This window comes from Mobula hypostoma, chromosome 1 (assembly GCF_963921235.1).
Source record: "Mobula hypostoma chromosome 1, sMobHyp1.1, whole genome shotgun sequence".
NCBI lineage: Eukaryota > Metazoa > Chordata > Chondrichthyes > Myliobatiformes > Myliobatidae > Mobula > Mobula hypostoma.
In genome coordinates, this window is record NC_086097.1 from 179,986,400 (window position 1) to 180,007,434 (window position 21,035).

At 44.1% G+C, this 21,035-nt stretch overlaps 1 protein-coding gene across 2 annotated transcripts in view; it reads right to left on the reverse strand.

Annotated features, from left to right (window-relative positions):
* Positions 1-21,035, reverse strand: part of lama3 (laminin, alpha 3) — a 321,185-nt gene that overhangs the window by 286,073 nt on the left and 14,077 nt on the right. The window lies entirely within an intron of this gene.

Below are 21,035 nucleotides of genomic sequence, written 5' to 3' on the forward strand. Positions count from 1 at the left end.
TCAGTTCATGACCTCCTCAACTACCACGATGAGGCCACACTCAGGTTGTAGGAGCAACACTTTATATTCCGTCTGGGTAGCCTCCAACCTGATGACATGAATATTGATTTATCCAACTTCTGGTAATTACTCTCCCCCTTCTCTCTTTTTGCATTTCCCATTCTGGTTACCCTTTCACCCCTTTTCTCCTCAGCTGTCCATCAGCTCCCTCTGGTTCCCCTCCTCCTTCCCTTCATTCCACTATCCTCTCCTATCAGATTCCTTCTTCTTCATCCTAACCCCTTTCAGTACTTTATTTCATCCTCCTCCACCCACCCACCTTCTCCCTCACCTGGTCTCACCCATCACCTGCCAGCTTGTACTCCTTTTTCTCCCCCCACCATCTTATTCTAACCTCTTCCCCCTTACTTTCCAGTCCTGATGAGTCTCAGCCTGAAACACTGACGGCTTATTCCCCTCCATAGATGCTGGCTAACTTGCTGAGATTCTTCAGCATTTTGAGAGTGTTGCTCAATATTTCCAGCATCTGCAGAATCTCTTATGTTTATGATGAACTAATCTACCAGTTTCACAAGAGTAAACGACAAGTTTGTTTAAGACAAGTTGCCGGATGTATTTTGTATCAAGTCCTGTCTACATTAAGGCTGTAAAGTTACCTTTTCCTGAACTTAAACAGCACTAGACTAAGACGTGAGCAGATGAACCACTGCAGGCCAACTGTTCTCAGGTTCTTGACTGTGATGCTGTATAACTACATGAACCAGTATAAACACTTGAATAGAATCTCCAGATTTCATTGACGGTAGAAGAGAGCTCAGTAACACCAAGGGCTGTGTGTAATCTTGTCTGTAAATCCCACAGAAGTATCCAGCTGCCAGAATTAATTCCAGGAGATCTAATTCACTGGGGCTGGATGTCGGAGTACAGCTGGTGCACTATAAACACAAGAGATTCTGCAGATGGAGGAAATCTTAAGCAACACACACAAAATGCTGGAGAAACTAAGCAGGTCAGATAGCATCTATGGAGGGGAATAAACAGTTGACATTTCAGGTTAAGAGGTCAAGAAAGGAAGGGGGCAGAGCACTGATTGCAGGAGTCAGCTGACATATTGTGATGTGACTTTAATATCCTTTCAATACTTCTGCAGTCGATGGTAAGAACTATTAAGGGAGCAGAGTGAATAGAATTTCCTTTTCTCTGTCATTTGAGGCCTAGGTTCCAAAAGCATCTTGGCAGGAGGGAGCAGCACACTGGGTTTGGTTTCAGGCTAGAACAAGGCCAGGTCAGTACACATCAACCACACGTCCACCTCTGGAATCACTCTCAATGGGGTAGGCATGCAGCTTCCTGCCATCGGCTAAGTAGGTCAAGTCCTTTTGTATTCAGTACTTTGCCCTACTCTCACCACGCTCTCCACCACCTTGGAAACACTGATCCTGCCCACACTTCCAGGCAGTAGAGTTGCGCAGCTCTGAGTTCTGGTATTAACAGTGGCAAACAGAGCTCAGTACAGATTGCTGTATAAGTGATAAGGACTGAGATTCCAAGGAGCTTTGATTTCGCCCTCATTTCCTGATCAGCAGGCACACGGATACAAGAAGTATTAGTAAATATGCTGGTGCAGAGACACCAGAGGATGCTTTATACTGGGACACAATCACCCAGCTGCAACATAACCCCACCTCTGGGGGCCAGCAGCAGATGGTAGCCTCAAGGGTAGATGGTCAGTGAAGGCTCAGCCTGGGCACAGGGGCCGCTCGTCACAAAGCAAAACTTGCGCCTCAGTTCACAATAATCAGATGTTCTGAAAAACTACTGCCAAAGAGTATGCCTTTTATAAAAACAAGGGCCACAACCATGGCCAGCTGTTCCCACATCTGCTTCCAATCAGTCACCTAACCAACCCCGTCAGTAGATGGAAGGTTTATGTTCAAGCAACAAAGAAACCAAAGGAAATTGGTATCATAATGGGAGATGAGTGGAAACATGAGAGAGAGGAGCAGGAGTCGGCCAATCAGACCTTCAAGTCTATTCTATTGTACGGGGTCTTTCTTTTTTTGTTAAATTTAAAATGGCTTCTTTGTTATGTTATACTGGGGAATGCTGAGAAAGTCTCTAACTAGACAGTTGCTTGGGTTATTAGAGAAAGCAGGGTAATATTAACCAATGGGTGGTCATGTATCATTTTGTTTTCGGATACGATGCTGTATCATATGACTGTGGACGGGGTTTTTGGGGGGGGGAGTCAGAGGAGAGACGGGGAGGACGGTGGACGGGGTTTTTGGCGGGGAGTCGGCGGAGAGACGAGGAGGACGATGGACGGGGTTTTTGGCGGGGAGTCGGCGGAGAGACGAGGAGGACGGTGGACGGGGTTTTTGGGGGGGGAGTCGGAGGAGAGACGGAGAGGACGGTGGACGTGCGGAGAGGCTCCAGTTGATCACTTTGGGTGGTCCCGAGCCGTGAGTCGACAGGATTCGGGTGGTCGTCAGGAATCGATTGAGCTCCAACGGAGCGCGCGAAGAACTTGGACTTTGATAAGTGTTAGCACCTTTTTTTTTATCCCCCATTACTTCCCTTTCTGTATCGAATTTATATTAATGTCATAGAATTAGTAATATCTATAAAGTGTACTTGTTAAAATTTAGTGGGTGTGCTGGCTGATGATTGGTGTTTGGGCTTGATTCGGGTGGCAACCGACCCTGCGGGGAGCGTTGAGGCGGGTGCTGGGTGGGATTTCCCATAGACATATACGAGCCAATATAACTGAACGTTACACTATCATTTAATCAAACCATGGATGCATTAAGTGACTCTTCAAGAGACAGTACCTCATCCATCATGAAAGACCTTCACCACCTGGCACAAGCCTTCTTCTCGAGACTACAACGGGGATGAGCTACAAGGAGCCTGAAGACCCACATTTAATGTTTTAAGGACAGATTCTTCTGTTCCGCAATCAGATTTGTGAATGATCTGCAAATCCATGAACACTATCTAGTTATTTGTCCTTTACACTACTTACTTATTTTTTGTAATTTATAGCAATTTTTACATCTTACACTGTACTGCTGCCACAAGACAACGAATTTTGTGACACACGTCAGTGACAATACATCTGATTCTGAGAATGCAGACGCTGGGATCTGGAGCAAGAGAAACACCCTACAGGAGGAACTCAGGGGGTGAGGCAGCTTTTGTGGAGACAGAGGGGTGGTCAACATTTTGGGCTGGGACCTTCCATCAGGATTGAGAGTCTAGAAGAGGGCTACGCGGTAAGTGAGAGGGAGAGGTGGGCATGGGCCTGTAGGAGATGGGTGGAATCAGGTGAGGCGGGGAGGGGCAACCAAGAGGGGGACGGGAGGGGAAGGTTGGAAGTTGGCAGCTGGTGGGTGCCAGGAAGAGACTGATCAAGCAAGCGTGAAGAAGGGGCAAATATGGAGAGGAGGTGAAGATAGGATGGAAAGTGTAAGTGAAAGCATAAAAGGCAGCGGATCCCGGAATTTAATATCAGTACAATCGTAGCTTTTTCAGAATCAGAAGCAGGTTTATTACTGTTGATGTTGGACATGAAATTTGTTGTTTTGAGGCAGCAGTACAGTACAAGACATAAAGATTACTCTAAGTTATAATTAAAAAATAAGCAAAAGCAGAATAGCAAGGTAACATTCATTGTTTCAAGGACCATTGAGAAATATGATGGCAGAAAGAAGAAGCTGTTCATAAAATGTTCGATGTGGGTCATCAGGCTCCTTACCTCGTCCCCGATGGTAGTAATGAAAAGACGGTATACCCTGGATGGTGAGGGTCCTTCATGAGGTACCTTTTGAAGATGCCTCAATGGTGGGGAGGCTGGTGCTGGCTGAGTTTTAATATTTGTATTTCAGTTATGTCTCCTTTCAGCCTCCTCTGAACCAAAGAAGACAATTCCAGTCTCTCCTAACTTTCCTTATGGCTACACTTGTCCAGTTGCTGGAATATTCTCTTAAACCCCTTCGCATCTTCTCCAGTGCAATTACAGTTCTCCTGTAATGACCAGAACTGTACACTTTGGAAGATCGAAATTGAAGGCAGAGTGAATGCCAGGATTCATAGCAGAGGTCCACATCCATAGATCCTTCAAAGTTGCTGAGCAAGTTGATAGGGTGATTAAGAAAGCAAGTGGTGTGTTGGCTTTCATTAGTCAAATAATTTTCAAGAGAGGCAAGATAATATTGCTTTCCATCAAACTCTGGTTAGACCTCACTTGGAGTACTGTGTTCAGTTCTGCTTGCCTCATTGCAATGATGTGGAAGTTTTAGAGAGGATGCAGCGGAGATTTACTAGAAGGCTGCCTGGATTAGAGAACATGTTTTTGAGGAAAGTTTGAGCGAGTTCGGGCTGTTCTCCTTGGACAGAAGGAGGTCGAGACTTGACTTGACAGATATGCACAAGATGATAATAGCAAAGGTAAAGTGGACAGCCAGCACTTTTTCCCCAGGGTAGAAATGGTTAATACGAGAGGGTTAATATTGAGATGATTGGTGGAAAGTATGGGGGGGGATGTCAGAGATAGGATTTTTTACACAGAGAGTGGTAAGTGTGTAGAATGCACTGCTTGGGCTGGTGGTAGAGGTGGACACATTAGGGACCTTTAAGAGACTCTTAGATGGGCACATGGTGAAAGAAAACTGGAGAGCTTTTTGGGAGGGAAGTGTTAGGTTGATCTTCGAGTAGGTTTAAAGATCAGCACCATATCATGGGCCAAAGGGCCTGTACTGTGCTGTACTGTTCTATGTTCAGTGCTCAGTGGTAATTGGTGAACATGATCAGTGTTAAAGGAGATATTTTCAAATCTAACTGCAATTCAGACAGGTTGGTGAGCAGCAGAAAAGTCATCTGCTTGGTATTTTCAGCAGTTAGTGAACTGCGACTGAAAGAAAAGTCAAAGAAGTCTGAAAGGCTCTGATCTTTATCAATGCACTGTAAATTGTAAGAGATGTATGGGTTGATAAACATTAAACTCAAAATATAGAATGAGTTCTTTAAACACTTTACAGCTGAGGATGTAAAATTGGGGGTGGTGGGGAGTGCTGGATGGTACTGGGCAGGAAGTTTTAAAGTCTCAAGCAATCTGACTCCTGATCTGAAACAATTCCAAATACTTTCCACCCACAGCAATTTCAGCTCACCATCCAAGTGACTCTTTAAAAGAAATAAAATAAGATTTGGGATAAATTTGACTGGTGATGGGGAATGGGAAGTTGGGGAGGTGTTTTTTTTTAAGGGGTGGAATGCATTGGCAGTGAATTGGATAGGTATATTTAAGCACAGAATGTGCAGTGACTCAGATCTCTTTCCTGATCCGCACCAATGTTTCACATTTCTCAGGGTTACAAGGATTAGTCCAAATGTGAATCACAAACATTTTGTAACCACATTCTTTCAGATCCTCATAATATAATCTACAACATTCTGCTGTGATAACTGTTCTGATGGAGACTTTACAGGATTATCTTTACCAGGCAAAATATTATTTTTAAAGAGACAAGGTATTGTGAGTTTAAAGACAAAAGTCATTTCTGCAGATTCTGGAGGTTGGGTGCCTTGCTGTTAGGAAAGAACAGATGTGGAAGTGGTCCAAGTCCCTTTGTTCTATCCATATCACCTCTTTATATTTATCACAGACATGTCTTCAAAATGATAAAAGAGCAAATGTGTTTAAACTGTCCTGTAAAGTTGCTCTCAGCACTGGATTGTGTTGCTTGTATATACATTCAAATGTCATGTACGGCATACTGCCCCGCTTTCTACACGGTCCTGTATCAGTCCTACACTAATCCCAGCTCTCTCCCCACAGTCCTGTATCAGTTCCACGCTAATCCCAACTCTCTCCCCACAGCCCTCAAACTAAATCCTCAAACTAATCTCACTGCCCTACTTTTGCTGAATTTATTATTTAAATGTTACATCTGTCCCACAACGTGAGGGAGTAAAAATCCATTATGACTCCATTGCAATGTACAGACATGTGAATTTATAAGTCTAATGGCTTGTCGAAAGAAGCTGTCCCGTAGCCTGTTAGTCCTGGCTTTTATACTGCGGCACCATTTGCCAGACAGAAGCAGCTGAAACAGTTTATGGTTGGGGTGACTGGTGGCCACGATGATCTTCCTGTCCTTCTTTATGCACCTGCTGCTGTACATATCCTCAATGGAGGTAAGTTCATGTCCACAGATGCGCTGGGCTGTCGGCACCACTCTCTGCAGTGCCCAGTGATCAAGGTTGGTGCAGTTCCCATACCAGACAATGATACAGCCAGTCAGGATGCTCTCAGTAGTGCCCCTGTAAAAGGTCTGAGGATTCTGGGGCTCATGCCGAACTTCTTCAGTCACCTGAGGTGGAAGAGACGCTACTTTTTTGCCACAAAGCCAGTGTGTGCAGTCCAGGTGAGATCATCGATGATGTGTACACCGAGGAACTTGAAAGTACTCACCCTCTCAACTGCAGATCCATTGATGTTGATCGGGGCCAGCCTGTCTCCATTCCTCCTGTCATCCACAATCAGCTCTTTTATTTTTGTACATTGAGGGAGAGATTGTTATCTTGGCACCACTGTGTCAGGGTGTCAACCTCTCCTCTGTAGACTGTCTCGTCACCATTAAAAATAAGGCCAATCAAAGTTGTGTCAACTGCAAATTTGATCAGCAGATTGGAGCTGTGTGTGGCAACACAGTCATGGGTGTAAAGGGAGTAGAGCGGGGGGGACTCAGGACATAACACTGGCAGGCACCTTTGTTGAGGGTCCGGGGTGGGGGAGCCCAGCCTTACTACCTGTCAGCAATCCAATAGGAAGTCTAGGATCCAGCTGCACAAGACCTAACCTCCAGCTCCCAGCCCTGTATCCTCAAACTAATTGCACTGCTATGCTCTCTTACCAGAGTCCTGTACTAATCCCCAAACGACTCTGACTGTCCCATTTCTTCCCCACTACCCTGTATCAGTCCCCAAACTAATCCCACTGCGTGCTCTCTCCACAGTTCTGTATCAGTTCCAAACTAATCCCACTTACACCCTTTTCAATATGCATGGTTCAAAAAAAAAATGTCAAATTCACTGCCAACTCAATGAACTTTCCACACTTGTAACCACTATCCACCATCACTGGCCGCAGACAGCAGGTGTGTTGAGAAGCTGATGTCAGGGTGAGGCAGGGTTTCTCCACAGAATGACACCAGACCCGAGCACAAAAGCACCCACAGCCCAAGTGCTCTGTCTTTGATCTATTGACTGTGAAGCCACCATGCATTCAGCCTTCATTTTGCCCTCATCTCTCCTCCCCACAAAGAAAGCTCTGAAACCTTAGTCATGATACGATAATGCTTGTGGACAGCAGATAATGGACGTAAGCATCGTCCCTGTTTCTTCATGATGTAAAGTGAATTAAAACAAGATTGCACAGCGAATGAACGTGTTTGCAGTTGAAAGGTTTAAGCCACAGAATGTTCTGCAATTTTGCCCGCTGTTCAAGTCCTTACAGGTTGGTGCAGATGCCTGGCTCTCAGTCATGTAGCTCCCTCCAGGATCTGATAATGCCTGGGCCCAATGCCAGAACTGCTTGTGGTTTAACTATGTATTGTCACAAGTGTTCCAAGGACAGAGAGGGGGAGCTGCAGTTAATTTCAATTTTTTGCTCAAGATTCAGGAGACACAGCTTACCCAACTTCCCACCCATGCGTGTGGGGGTGGGGGAGGGGTGTAGTATGGTGACAAAGAAAGATTTGGATTGGTATTCTGCCCTGGGATGTCTCAAACAACAAAACATGAAGAACTCACTGTAAGCTGCGTATCAACACAGACACATCTCAAGGACGAGTGCTTAGCCCATTGCTCTATCTTCTCTACGCTGACGACTACGTGACTAAGCACAATTCTTTCTTTTCAAATCTTCTTATTGTTATATTATACAAAAGAAACAACACGAGTACGTTGAAGTAACAACACTTACAATGTCTCAAAAAAGACATTATCTTAAAGATTGAAAAAAAACTGTGATAACAAAAAAAACCTACTAAGCAGAAAAAGTGGGGGGAAAACCCATTAGGTGTACAACCCCAGAGCCATGCGTCATACAAAAAGCTTCTAAAAATAAACATCAAACCGCCAGCAAGAAAAGAAAATATACCAAAAAATTCACAATTTGATCGTGGAAAGAATCTATCAATTAGCTCAAATGATAATAACGAGCAAATGAGCCCCATCTTTTCTCAAAATCAAATAAAGGTTCAAAGATTCGACTTCTAATTTTCTCCAAACTAAGACATAGCATCACTTGAGAGAACCATTGTGACAAAGTGCTAAGCACAATTCAAACGGCTCTATAAATTCACTGACGACATCACTGTTGTTGGCAGAATCTCAGACATAGAGGAGTGAGACAGATCATCTGATTAAGAGGTGTCACAACAACAACCTTGCGCTCAACATCAGCAAGGCCAAGGAACTGATTGCGGACATTTAGGGATCAGAGTGGACAGGGTGAGCATCAACATCTCAGAGGACCTATCCTGGGTCAACACACACACCAGCAGATCTACTCCATTAGGATTTTGAGATTTGGTAAGCCATTAAAGACTCTTGCAAATATCTACAGATATATGATAAAGAGCATTTTGGTTGCATCACAGTCTGGTATGGAGGAGGCTCCAATGCACAGGTTGCAGGTGGTAGCACACGCAGCTCCATTATGGGCACAATCCTCCCCGACATCGAGGGCATCTTCAAGAGGTGGTGCCTCAGAAAGCCAGCACCCACCATCCGGGGCATGCCCTTTTTGCACTACTTTCATGAGGGAGCCGGTACAGGAGCCCAAAGACCCAGACTCAATGTTTTCAGCACAGCTTCTTCCCCTTTATCAGCAGTTGCCTGGATTGGGGAGCTTGCCTTATGAGAATAGGTTGAGTGAACTCGGCCTTTTCTCCTTGGAGCGGAGGAGGGGTGACCTGATAGCGGTGTACAAGATAATGAGAGGCATTGATCGTGTAGATAGTCAGAGGCTTTTTCCCAGGGCTGAAATGGCTATCATGAGAGGGCACAGTTTTAAGGTGCTTGGAAGCAGGTACACAGGAGATGTCAAGGGTATGTGTTTCATGCAGAGAGTGGTGAGTGCGTGGAATGGGCTGCTGGCGATGGTGGTAGAGCAGGATACGATAGGGTCTTTTAAGAGACTCCTGGATAGGTACATGGAGCTTAGAAAAATAGAAGGCTATGGGTAACCCTAGGTAATTTCTAAAGCATGTACATGTTTGGCACAGTATTGTGGGCCAAAGGGCCTGTATTGAGCTGTAGTTTTTCTGTGTTTCTATGTCTCTATTTGTAAATGGTCCATGAGCCAATGAACACGACCTTATTATTTATCTTTTGCACTATTTATTTCCATAATTTATAGCAATGTTTTTATGTATTGCACTCCACTGCTGCTGTAAAGCAATAAATTTCACAATACATGTTAGTGAGAATAATCCGATTCTTTTGTTATATTGGAAATGTAGCAAACAATTTCAGCATAGCAAGATCCGTCAAATGGGAGTGTGCTGACAACCAGACCAGCTGTTCTATTATAGTCAGAGGGAGTCATCAAGTCATACAACACAGAAACAGACTCAGCCCAACTTGTCCATGCTGACTGAGTTTCCCAGTGAACTAGTCCCATCTACCCACGTTTGCCCACAGCCCTCTAATCCTCTCCAATCCATGGACTTATCAAGGTGGCTTTTAAATGTTGCTGGTGTGCCCACCTCAACCACAATTTATGTCAGCTCATTCCAAATACACACTACCCTTTGTACACAGAAGCTGCTTGATGTAGTGTTTCACAGAAAGTGGCTAGTACTTGTAAAATCATAGAGTCATACAACACAGAAACAAACAGGCCCTTCATCAACACTGGTCCGTGCTGACCAAGATTCCCATTTTCCCACATTTGGCCTATAACCCCTTTTAAATCTTATGCCTTTGATTTAAGACTTATGTCCTATGCCCTCTTGTTTTTTTTTCACAAAAAAAAAGTTTAATCCTATATCATGAAACTTCTAAATATGCAGTGCAGAGAGTATTCTGACAGGTTGTATCTCAGCCTGGCAGTGTAACTGCTCTCACCTGGACCAAGGGAATCTGCAGAGAGTGGAAAACACTGCCCCCTCCATCACAAGCTCACCACTACCTTCCAGCCAGTCGATCTTCACTGTGTGCCACAATCAGTAGGCTAACAGTATCATCAAAGATGCCTGCCTTCCCAGTAATTCCATTTTCTCTCTTCACCTGCTGGGAGGAGATACAGGATGTTGAAAGCCTGAACAATGAGACACAAGAACAGCTTCTCCCTACTGCTAACAGGTTTCTGAACAGACCTCCTTGTGTCCATATCTGGTCACCTCAATATAGGAAGGATGTTGAAGCTTACAAAGAGAGTGGTGGGAACATGCTGCCAGGGATGGTAGAGATGGGCACATGGATGAAAGAAAAATGGAGGGCTACATGGAATGGAAAGGTTCCATTGATCTTGGAATAGGTTTGAAAGCTGGCTTAAGCCCACATTGTGGGCTGAATAGCCTGGACTGTACATACTGTTCTGTGTTCTAAGTTAACTCCCTCTTCTCACTGATGCTGCCATGCTCTTGAGCTCAACTCTGCCAGTCTTGATTATTCTGTTGCTCTCACTCTACCATTTCGTATTATACTACAATCCTCGCACAGTTATGGGGTTTTGTGACTGTTGCTGCATTTGTTGTTCCATTTATGTATCGGTTCATCAACGTCACATGTACCAAGGTACAGTAAACTTTGTGCGGTACAATGTGACCTTTGTGCGAGCAAGGAATTGCATTGCAACCTGGTGTAAATAGTCCAAGTATCTAATTGAGCATTCACAAACCAGTAAGAAAGAATTAAACCATTAAGAGCCAAGCCCTCTTCCAGTCGGCTGAGATCCTAATAATTCAACACCATTGATTAGGGCTTACCAACTGATCATCAACCATTACAAGTCCAATTTCACCCACAGCACAAGTGTCAGAACATTTGGCAGAAGGTAGTGCTCACAGGTAAAGTAATACATTTTAGCAATTTAAATGCAATAATCTGCTTGAGAAAGTAGTCAATGACCCACACATCTTTGATCTGATTCCTAATCATCCCAGCTGCTCCCTCTCTACATCATGGTCCTTTGCCAAACAGGAACATACATGCTGTGTAAATTTGCCAAAAATGTTACAAGAATATTTGTCTTTTCTTCCAAAGATCTGTATTTTGACAATTTTTTTCTCTTAATACAGGCAAAATTCAAGATTTTAAAAATAGAAACCCTTGTGCAGTTTTCATACCAGTGATTTCAACAAAAGATCATCCACAAACTAAAGCCAAAGATTACCGCAGACAAGGAATCTCTTTCCATGACTCTGTCCTGCGAATTCATAGGACATGGAGCATAGTACAGTGCTCACATTGGCCCACACTGTCTGTTCTGACCATGACTCCAATTTAATTTCTGTGTTATTTGCAAGAGTACACACCTCTGATCGCTGACACGCCACACCATGGCACTTCTACCTCTGCTAACACACCCCACTGGGCTGCTTTTGTTCTTGGAGCCCATCCTCCCAACAGCTATTTGATTACCCACCACAGAGCTTCTCTCGATGTGGGAAGACCACAGAACTCCCATCTGTTGTTATCTCCATCCATTACACACTGCCATGGACTCAGAGTAATACCGGACAGATCCAGGTCCTCGGGGCCAGCCAGCCCGTGCTGACCATGGTGCCCACCCAGCTGGTTGCAATTTCCTGTCTTCAGTACATATCACTCCAAACGCCGCCTTCATTAACCAGATGGTTAAGGAGTCTTCACTTGTCTTGAAAGGAGCAAAGTGGAATTTCTGTTAAGTGCAAGCATCGAGCAACAGCTTATCTGTAACATTTAATAAGTCCCCTCCATGGTTTGCAACCTTGTCCAAGGTCTGTTAAGAACATCTATCGTGCCACTTTGTGAAATCGAGAATCATAGAACAATACAGCACAGTATGGGCTCTTCAGCTTATGATGTTTAAATCCACTCCACAATCAATCTCATCCCTCCATCCTACATAACCTATAGCCCTCTATTTTTCTAAAATCCATGTGCCTATCTAAGAGTCTCTTAGATGTCTCTGTTGTTTCAGCCGCTACCACCACCCCGGCAGTGCATTCCACCTCTGTAAAAGAAAGACCACCTCTGACATCTCCCCTAAACTTTCCTCCGCTCATTTTCATTGATGTCCTCTGGCATTGGCCATTGTCAGCCTGGGAAAAGGTTCTGGCCATCGACTCCATCTATGCCTCTTATAATCTCACTCACCCCTCATCCTCCATCACTCCAAAGAGAAAAGCCCTAGCTCACTCAATCTTTCTTCATGCATGATAGGAAACATTTAGTGAGAAAGATCATGTCCAAGTCTTGCTCTTGCTGCGGTACAGTAAGTGAGAATTTGACTCCATTTCAGTTTCCTGGAAGTGATTGTTCACAAAGGAAAGTAAGGAGGCTATTCAGCCCATTAAGCTCTGTAGTTGTCTCCCTGGGTGGGTTGTTTGGGTGAATGTTCAGGGCATGAAGGGATTCAAAGAGAAGGCAGGAGATTGGGGCCAAGAGGAAAATTGGATCAGCCATGATGAAATGGCAGAGCAGACTTGACAGGCCAAATGGCCTAATTCTGCTCCTATATCTTATGGCTTTATGGTCTAAGCTCAATTTAATGATCTGTTTGTCAAGGATGGTCTCTACCTCCTATTCCCTTGACTCAGTCACTTCAGGCAAATGGAGCTCATCAACTCATCCGGGAGAAGAAAACCTCTGATCTCAAACCTCTGCTGCCTTGTGGCTATACCTGCTCATGAGGAAGGCTTCAGGAGTAAACTCCAGAGCTGGAGTCCCTAAGGCAGTCCTATGTTGAGTTCAACGCTGACTGGCGACTCCTGCGAGTCTGCTGGTGCCAAACGGTATCGGTCTTTGCAGTTCCTTTGGGTTCATCAGATGCGTGGAGAGGAGAAGCTTGCTAAATGGGCAACAGTTTGCTCTCCATGTTGTAATGCCCTGGCTTGCATATCTAGACGGCTAGAACACAATATTTATCGGTGACCCTGACTAACAGAGGCTTCAGGAAGATTTAAGATGAGAGGGAAGACTTAATAGGAAACTGAGGGGCAATATTTCACCCAGAGTGCAGTGGATATATATCAGAAGTGGTTGAGACAGGCAAAATAACATTTTTAAAAAGATAGTTGGGCAGATACATAAATTGAAAAGGTTTAGGTTATGGGCCAAACACTGGCAAATGGGACTTCCTTGGATGGGACATCTTTGACGGCATTGTCCAGTTGGGCTGAAGGCTATACTTCTACACTCTACAACTCTGTGACGAGTGTACTGGTGGAACACAACAGGTCAGACAGCATCTATGGAGAGAAATAGACAGTTGATGTTTTGGGTTGAGACCCTTCATCTGGACTGAAAAAAGAGAGGGAAAATAGCGAGTAAAAAGGTGGAGCAAGAACTTCCAGGTGATGGTTGAATCCAGATGAGGAGGGATGATAGACAACTGAAGGAGAGAAGAATAGAAATAGTGACAGGATTTGGGTGATGAAAGGTGGAGTAAAACTGACAGAAGGGAGAGAGGTGTGAAGGGAAGATGGAACAGTGGGGAGAGTGGATGCAATGGCAGAAGTGTGTGGGTGATGGACAGATGGAGTGGGTGAAGGAGGGGAAAGAAACAGGGTAATGGGAGCTGGGTGGATAATGAGGAGAAAGAAAAGGGACAGAGGGGGAGCAGATTACCTATTCATGCTGCTGTGTTGTAGACTCCCCAGGCAGAATATGAGGTGCTGTTCGGTGTGTATTTAATACTTCAATAATATTTGAGTAATATTATAAGTATATTGTTTGATTAAGCATTCCTTATTGTTTACATAATTAATTTTGGTTATATGTACAAAGTGTGTGAATGGAATACATCATCACACCACCACGTCACTAGTACGCGCCTCACTGAAAGTTAACACTAAGCTAGAAACATTCCAAACTCCTGAATTTTCCTTTCAATTAGTTTAACATTTTGGAGTTACAAAATGTAACACAGTTCCAATGGGAAAGGCTGAAATAGATTCGGGAAGTGATATTACTCCAACATCTACGGATGACATCTGTATTTACTCAGGTGCTTTGTGCATGATAAGTCGTGTCTAACCAAACCTACAGAGGCTTTGAGGAGGTTACCAAGAAAGCTGATGAAAGAAAAGCAATGGACATTGTCTACATGGAATTTCGCAAGGCCTTTGACAAAAGAGGTTGTTTCAGAAGGTTCACTTAGCATTCAGGATCAAGTAGTAAATTAGATTCAACTTTAGCTTAGTGGGAGAAGCCAGAGAGTGGTGGTAGATGGTCGTCTCTCTCTGACTGGATGCCTGGGACGAGTGGCATGTCACAGGTATCGGTGCTGGGTCCATTGTCGTTTGTCATCTATGTTAATGATTTGGATGATAATGTGATAAATTAAATCAGTAAATTTGTGGATGATACCAAGAGTGGGGGCATAGTGAACAATGAGGATGGCTATCTAAACTTGCAGCAGGATCAGGACCAACGGGAAAAATGGGCAGATTGAATTTAATGCAGAAAAGTGTGAAGTGTTGAACGTTTGGAGGACTAACCAGGGTAGGACTTACACAGTGAACAACAGGGCACTGAGGAGTGTGATAGAACCAAGAAATCAGGAATCCAGGAAGTGGCATCACAGGTAGATAGGGTCATAAAGAGAACTTTTAGCATATCGACCTTCATAAATCAGATATTTGAGCACAAGAGTTCAGATGTTGTGTTGAAATTGCACAAGATATTGGTATGGTGAGGCCAAATTTGGAGTATTCTGGTCACCTACAGACAGGAGAGATATCAATAAAGTTGAAAGAGTACAGAGGAAATTTTCAAGTATGTTGCTGGTGCTTGAGAACCTGAGTTAGAGGGAAAGGTTAAAGAGATTGGAACTTCATTCCCTGGAATGTAGGAGAATGAGGGGGGGTGGGATTTGATGGAAGTATACAAAATTGTGAGGAGTATAGATAGGGGGAATGCAAGCAGGCTTTTTCCACTGAGGTTGGGTGAGACTAAAACTGGTCATAGGTCAAGGGTGAAAGGTGAGATATTTAAGGGGAACTCAGGAGGGGGTGCAAATATGGAACAAGCTTCAATTAGAAGTGGTGGATACATGTATGATTGCAACATTTAAAAGTTTGCATAAGTACATGGATGGGTGGGAGGGGTATCAGGGCTAGGCCTGGGTGCAGGTTGATGGAACGCAGTAGAAAAACAGTTCAGCATGGACTAGATGGACCAAAGGGCCTGTTTCCGTACTGTAGTGCTCTATGACAAGGTGGAAAGAGAGTGAAGGTCTCAGGGTGCATTCTGATGCATATTACATTTGCTAATCAATCAAAATGTCTCAGTATTGATCAAATTATAGACACGCAACCCTAAAGCATAAAAACAAAGGCATTATCCAAGTAACATGTCCACCATGCCAAATCTCAACTCAGAGATACTTCTGCATTCAACATAAGAATCAACTGAGTTGAGAGATTACTGATAAATTTAATCTTAGTTGCCAAGTCGTGTCACATTTAGCAACAGTCCCAAAATAATCAATAAGATATCAAAGGTTACCTGTGTTCTAATAACACCACAATTAATGCTGCTCTCACCTGGATCTCCTCCATCTCCCAAACATCCGTGCTCACCCAATCTTCCCGCCGCCTTAACAGTGATAGAGCTCTTCTTGTCCTTGCCCATCACCCATGAGCCTCCCCATCAACACATCATTGTCCGCAACTTCCGCCATCTCCAATGGGATCCTACCAGCAAACATTCTTTCCCCCCTCTCTCCGCTTTACTCACGGGTCGTTCCCTCCAAGATTCCCTTGTCCATTAATCTCCCTCCCGGCACTTATCCCTGCAAGTGCTACACCTGCTTATTCACCTCCATTCAGAGCCCCAAACAGTTCTTCCAGGTGAGGCAACACTTCACCTGCAAATCTGCTGGGATCATCTATTGTGCCTGGTGCTCCTGTTGCAGCCTCCTCTATATTTGTGGGACCTGTCATAAATTGGGGGACCACTTCATTGAGCACCTCTGCTACATCTGCCAAAAGCAGAACTTCCTGGTGACCAAACATTTTAATTCAAATTCCCATTCCAACATGTCGATTCATGGCCTCCTCTTGAGCCATGAAGAGACCACCGTCGGAGAGCAGGAGCAGGAGTACATGCCACCTGGTTATCCTCCAACCTGGTGACATGAATATCCATTTCTCTTTCCAGTAAAAAAAATTTCCCTCCCCTTCCCCTCTTCTCCACTCTAACCCCATACCTCTTCTCACCGGCCTATCACTTCCCCTTGGGTCCCCTCTCCCTTCCCTTTCTCATATGATCCACTCTCCTCTTCCATCAGATTCCTTCAACTCCAGCCCGTTACCTTTCCCACCCACCTGCCTTCACCTATCACTTTTCTGGCTATCCTCTTTCCCCTACCCCTCCCACCTTTTTATTCTGTCTTCTTCTCCCTTCCTTCCCAGTCCCGAGGAAGGGTCTTGGCCCGAAATGTTGACTGTTTATTCATTACCATAGACTCTGCCTGACCTGCTGAATTCCTCTGACATTTTGTGTGTGTTGCCAATAATTGTACAGTTTTTCTCAAAGGTTTGGATTAGACATCAAAAGTTTTTTGGGCAGTGAGACAAAATTTGAGAAGGAGTAAAAGCAACAGTTCTAATAGCATTAAAAACAAGTCTAAAGATGCAAATTCTCTAAACTTTAGATGAATGAGTGATAAACTTATTGCAGAATACAAGATGCTTACAGTGGTTAACAGGGTGATAGATGCTGGTGTTTCCACTGGCCATACTGTCTACAACCAAGGGTCACAGGTCAATTATTTACAGACACCAGCTATTTTCATTCTACGTCTGCTTCCCACATTGACATAACTGTCCACGACCTCCTCTGCTGCCAAGTATGTGGGGTGAGTGTCTTGTTTCTACTTCTGTTTCATATCATGTTCTGGAGTGTAAAAACTTGCAATGGAGCATCGGATAGCACTGCTGCCTCTTAGCTCAGGAGACCCACGTACAATCCTGACCTCTGACGTTATTTGTGTGCAGTCTGCATCTTCTCCCCATCAGCACACAGGGTTCCCCTGGATGTTCTAGTTTCCTCCCACGTCCCAAAAGGATGCAGATTTGTAAGCTGAAAGGTTACTGTAAATTACTGCTTGTGTGCAAGTTGGTGAAAGGAATAGCAGAAAGCTAAGATGAATATATCTAATTCATTACTTAACACAAATCCACCACTAACTTCAGCCACCAATGAAGACCACAAGATATAGGAGCAGAATTAGGCCATTTAGCCCATCGAGTCTGCTCCACCATTTCATCATGGCTGATCCAGTTTTCCTCTCAGCTCCAATCTTCTGCTTTCTCACTGTATCCCTTCATGCTCAGACCAATCAAGAATCTATCAACTTTTGCCTTAACTATACATACAGACTTGGCTACCACAGCTGCCTGTGGCAAAGAATTCCACAGATTCGCCACCCTCTGGCTAAATAAATTCCTCCTCATCTCCATTCTAAAAGGATACCCCTCTATTCCGAGGCTGAGTCCTCTGGTCTTAGACTCTCCCACCATAGGAGACATCCTTTCCACATCCACTCTATCAAGACCTTTCACTATTCGATAGGTTTCTATGAGATCACCTTTCATTCTTCTGAATTCTAGTGAATGCAGGCCCAAAGCCATCAGATGTTCTACATTTGACAAGCCACTCAATCCTGGAATCATTTTTATGAACCTCCTTTGAACCCTCTCCAGTTTCAGTTAATCCTTTCCAAGATAAGGGGCCCAAACCTGCCCACATTACATACTTGCTTTTATATTCTAGTCCTCGCAAAATGAATGCTGACATACCAGTTCAAATCATTAGCCAAACAACAGGAATTCTGCAGATGCTGGAAATTCAGGCAACACACATCAAAGTTGCTGGCCTGCTGCGTTCACCAGCAACTTTGATGTGTGTTGCTCAAATCATTAGCCATTTATTTCAGGTAAACATTTATGTCTTGCTTTTTTAATCTTTGTACTTTGCAGTATTTTGAGTTTGCATTCAACTGTTCCTGCATCATTTTCTGTATCATTGAATGTTTAAATAATTATTTTACTCCAATTATTTTTCAAAATTAGTAAATGGTCAGCAAAAAGGAATTTCAATGGAGTAACACAGTTGGGTTAAAATCACTAAATCAAAGTATTGAGTACAGGAGTTGGGATGTTATGTTGAAGTTGTGCAAGATGTTGTTGAGGCCTAATTTGGAGTATTGTCTGCAGTTCTGGTCACCTCAAAGTAAACCTATTCTCAATGTACATACTAGTCACCATATACCTCCCTGATATTACAGGAAAGATATCAATAGGATTGAAAGAGTACAGAGAAAATTTACAAGGATGTTACCGAGACTTGAGTTGTAGAGAAAGGCTGAAGAGGTTAGGACTTTATTCCTGGGATCATAGGAAAAAGAGGGGAGATTTGATAGAGATATACAAAAGTATGAGGGGTATAGATAGTATTAATGACAGAGATATACAAAAGTATGAGGGGTATAGATAGTATTAATGATGGAGATATACAAAAGTATGAGGGGTATAGATAGTACTAATGATAGAGATATACAAAAGTATGTGGGGTATAAATAGTACTAATGATGGAGATAGACAAAAGTATGAGGGGTATAGATAGTACTAATGATAGAGATATACAAAAGTATGTGGGGTATAGATGGTATTAATGCAAGCAGGCTTCCGGTAAGATGGTGGCACATTCGAATGCAGCGGCCTCTCGGGGCCAGCCAAAGTTGTTTTTGTCTTTTCTAAGCATCTTGTTTTACGATTGTAGGACAATGCTGGACATTGAGAACCTCAGGTACTGCAGGACAATGCTGGACATTGAGAACCTCAGGTACTGCAGGTCTACCCCAATCAGCAAGTTGGTCATTGGCAGAAGAGATCAGATTGGTGTGGACCATGTTACTGCCTGTTACAGGAAGAAAGACAGCAGAATTGATGCACAAAGGCAGTTTGCAGTCTAACTGCGAGTGATTTTCTTAGACATTTCTTTTGCAATCGCAAGACCCTGTTAAACATTGATAATGCAGACTGCTGCAAATTTGATTCCCTTGTTTATTGGGGAGACAGACAGCGGGGTAGCTGCATGGCTTCAGATGTAGCGAGGACTAGACCTCAAGCCGCAGGCTTGCCTGTTGCACCAGTCCAGGAGAGGAGACGCCAAAAGCGATGTCTATGCTGGGTTGGGGTCTGGCTGCTCCCCATGGATGCTGTCCTCCAGTGTTCGATCTGTGGAATGACAAGCTGGATCGTGTGCGTGTGTACGTTTCTTTGTGGACTTCTGAGAACTGCTTGTTTTTGCTGATAACCCCTATGCACTATCGGCTTACAGGACTCGGGCTATACATATTTTTCTTGTGTGACTGTATGTTTACTTGCTATCTTACATGCGCTATATGTTCCTTTTGCTGTGCATGACTGATGGTACTGTGTTTTGCACCTTGGCCCCAGAGTAACACTGTTTCGTTTGGCTGATATTATGGGTGTTCATGAGTGACATGAACAAAAGTATGATGGGTATAGATAGCGTAAATGCAAGCAGGCTTTTTCCACTGAGGTTAGATGAAAACTAGAGGTCATAACACAAGGGTGAAAGGTGAAATATTTAAGGGAAACATGAGGAGGAGTGGTGAGACTGTGGAACGAGCTACCAGTGGAAGTGCTGGATGCCGGTCTGATTACAACACTTAAGAGATGTTTGGATAAGTACATGGATGAGAGAATGCTTGCGCTCATTCACCAAACCAAAGACCAAGACAATCAGCCCATTCAGTCTATACCAGCTCTTCACACAATCTCTCCAAGTAGACCAACAAACAATCTGCCAGGATGTAGGGTGAAAGGAATTATCGACACTTGGAGTCAAAATATCAACAATTTCTCCCCCACCCCACCACAGATGGTGCTTGGCCCTTTGAGTGAGATTGCATGTGGCTCCAGATTCCAGCATCTGTAGTCTTTTGTGTCTCCATTTTACTCCTCCACTCTGAAGTGTCTTGAAGGAGTGCCCACTCTTAATAAGTTCTTCTCCTCTCCAATGGGATTTCTGAGACTCTTTATCACGGCTCCCTCTGCGATCTCTGCTGCTCCCCTGCTCTTCAATCCAACTATTTCGCACCCCTTCCCCTCTCCTCTCGATACTGACCATCTCCCCTCTACTTTTGATGCAAGCTCTCAACCCGAAATGCCAACAACTCCTTCCCCTCAGAGCTGCTGAGTTCTTCCTGCAGGTTGTTTGTTGCTCCAGATTCCATCAGCTGTTGTCTCTGGTGTCTCCCATTAGACCCCCTGTTTGCTGCTCTGCTTCCTAATTTTAGCCTTCCTAAATATTTATCCAATTCCCTTTTGAATCTGCTTTCACCGCGCTCTTGTGCAGCACATCCCAGATCTCAGTGCGGGATGTTTCTCTTCACCCATTCCCACAGTGTGTGAGGATTCCCTTCCATCGGGTACCTGACTTCCTCACCATGAGAAACAAACTCTTGTTACTGGTCGTGTGGACAGACCCTCATTACTCAGAGCATTGCGATTTTAGATCGGCCCTTGACCTTGCTTCTTTGAGAAGAGCCATAGTCAGTACGGTCTCTCCACAGCCAAAACCCCTCATTGCTGGGACCTATCGAGTCAGTGTATCAGAGAGCAATAGAGTGCAACAGCACAGAAGCACTCCCTTCAGCTCACCATGTCCATGTTGGCCAGCAAATACCCATCTATCACCACTTTGTCCATAGCTTCCTATGCCTTGGAGATACAAGAGCTCCTCCAGATATTTTTCATGCGAGTCTCTGCCTCCATTATTCC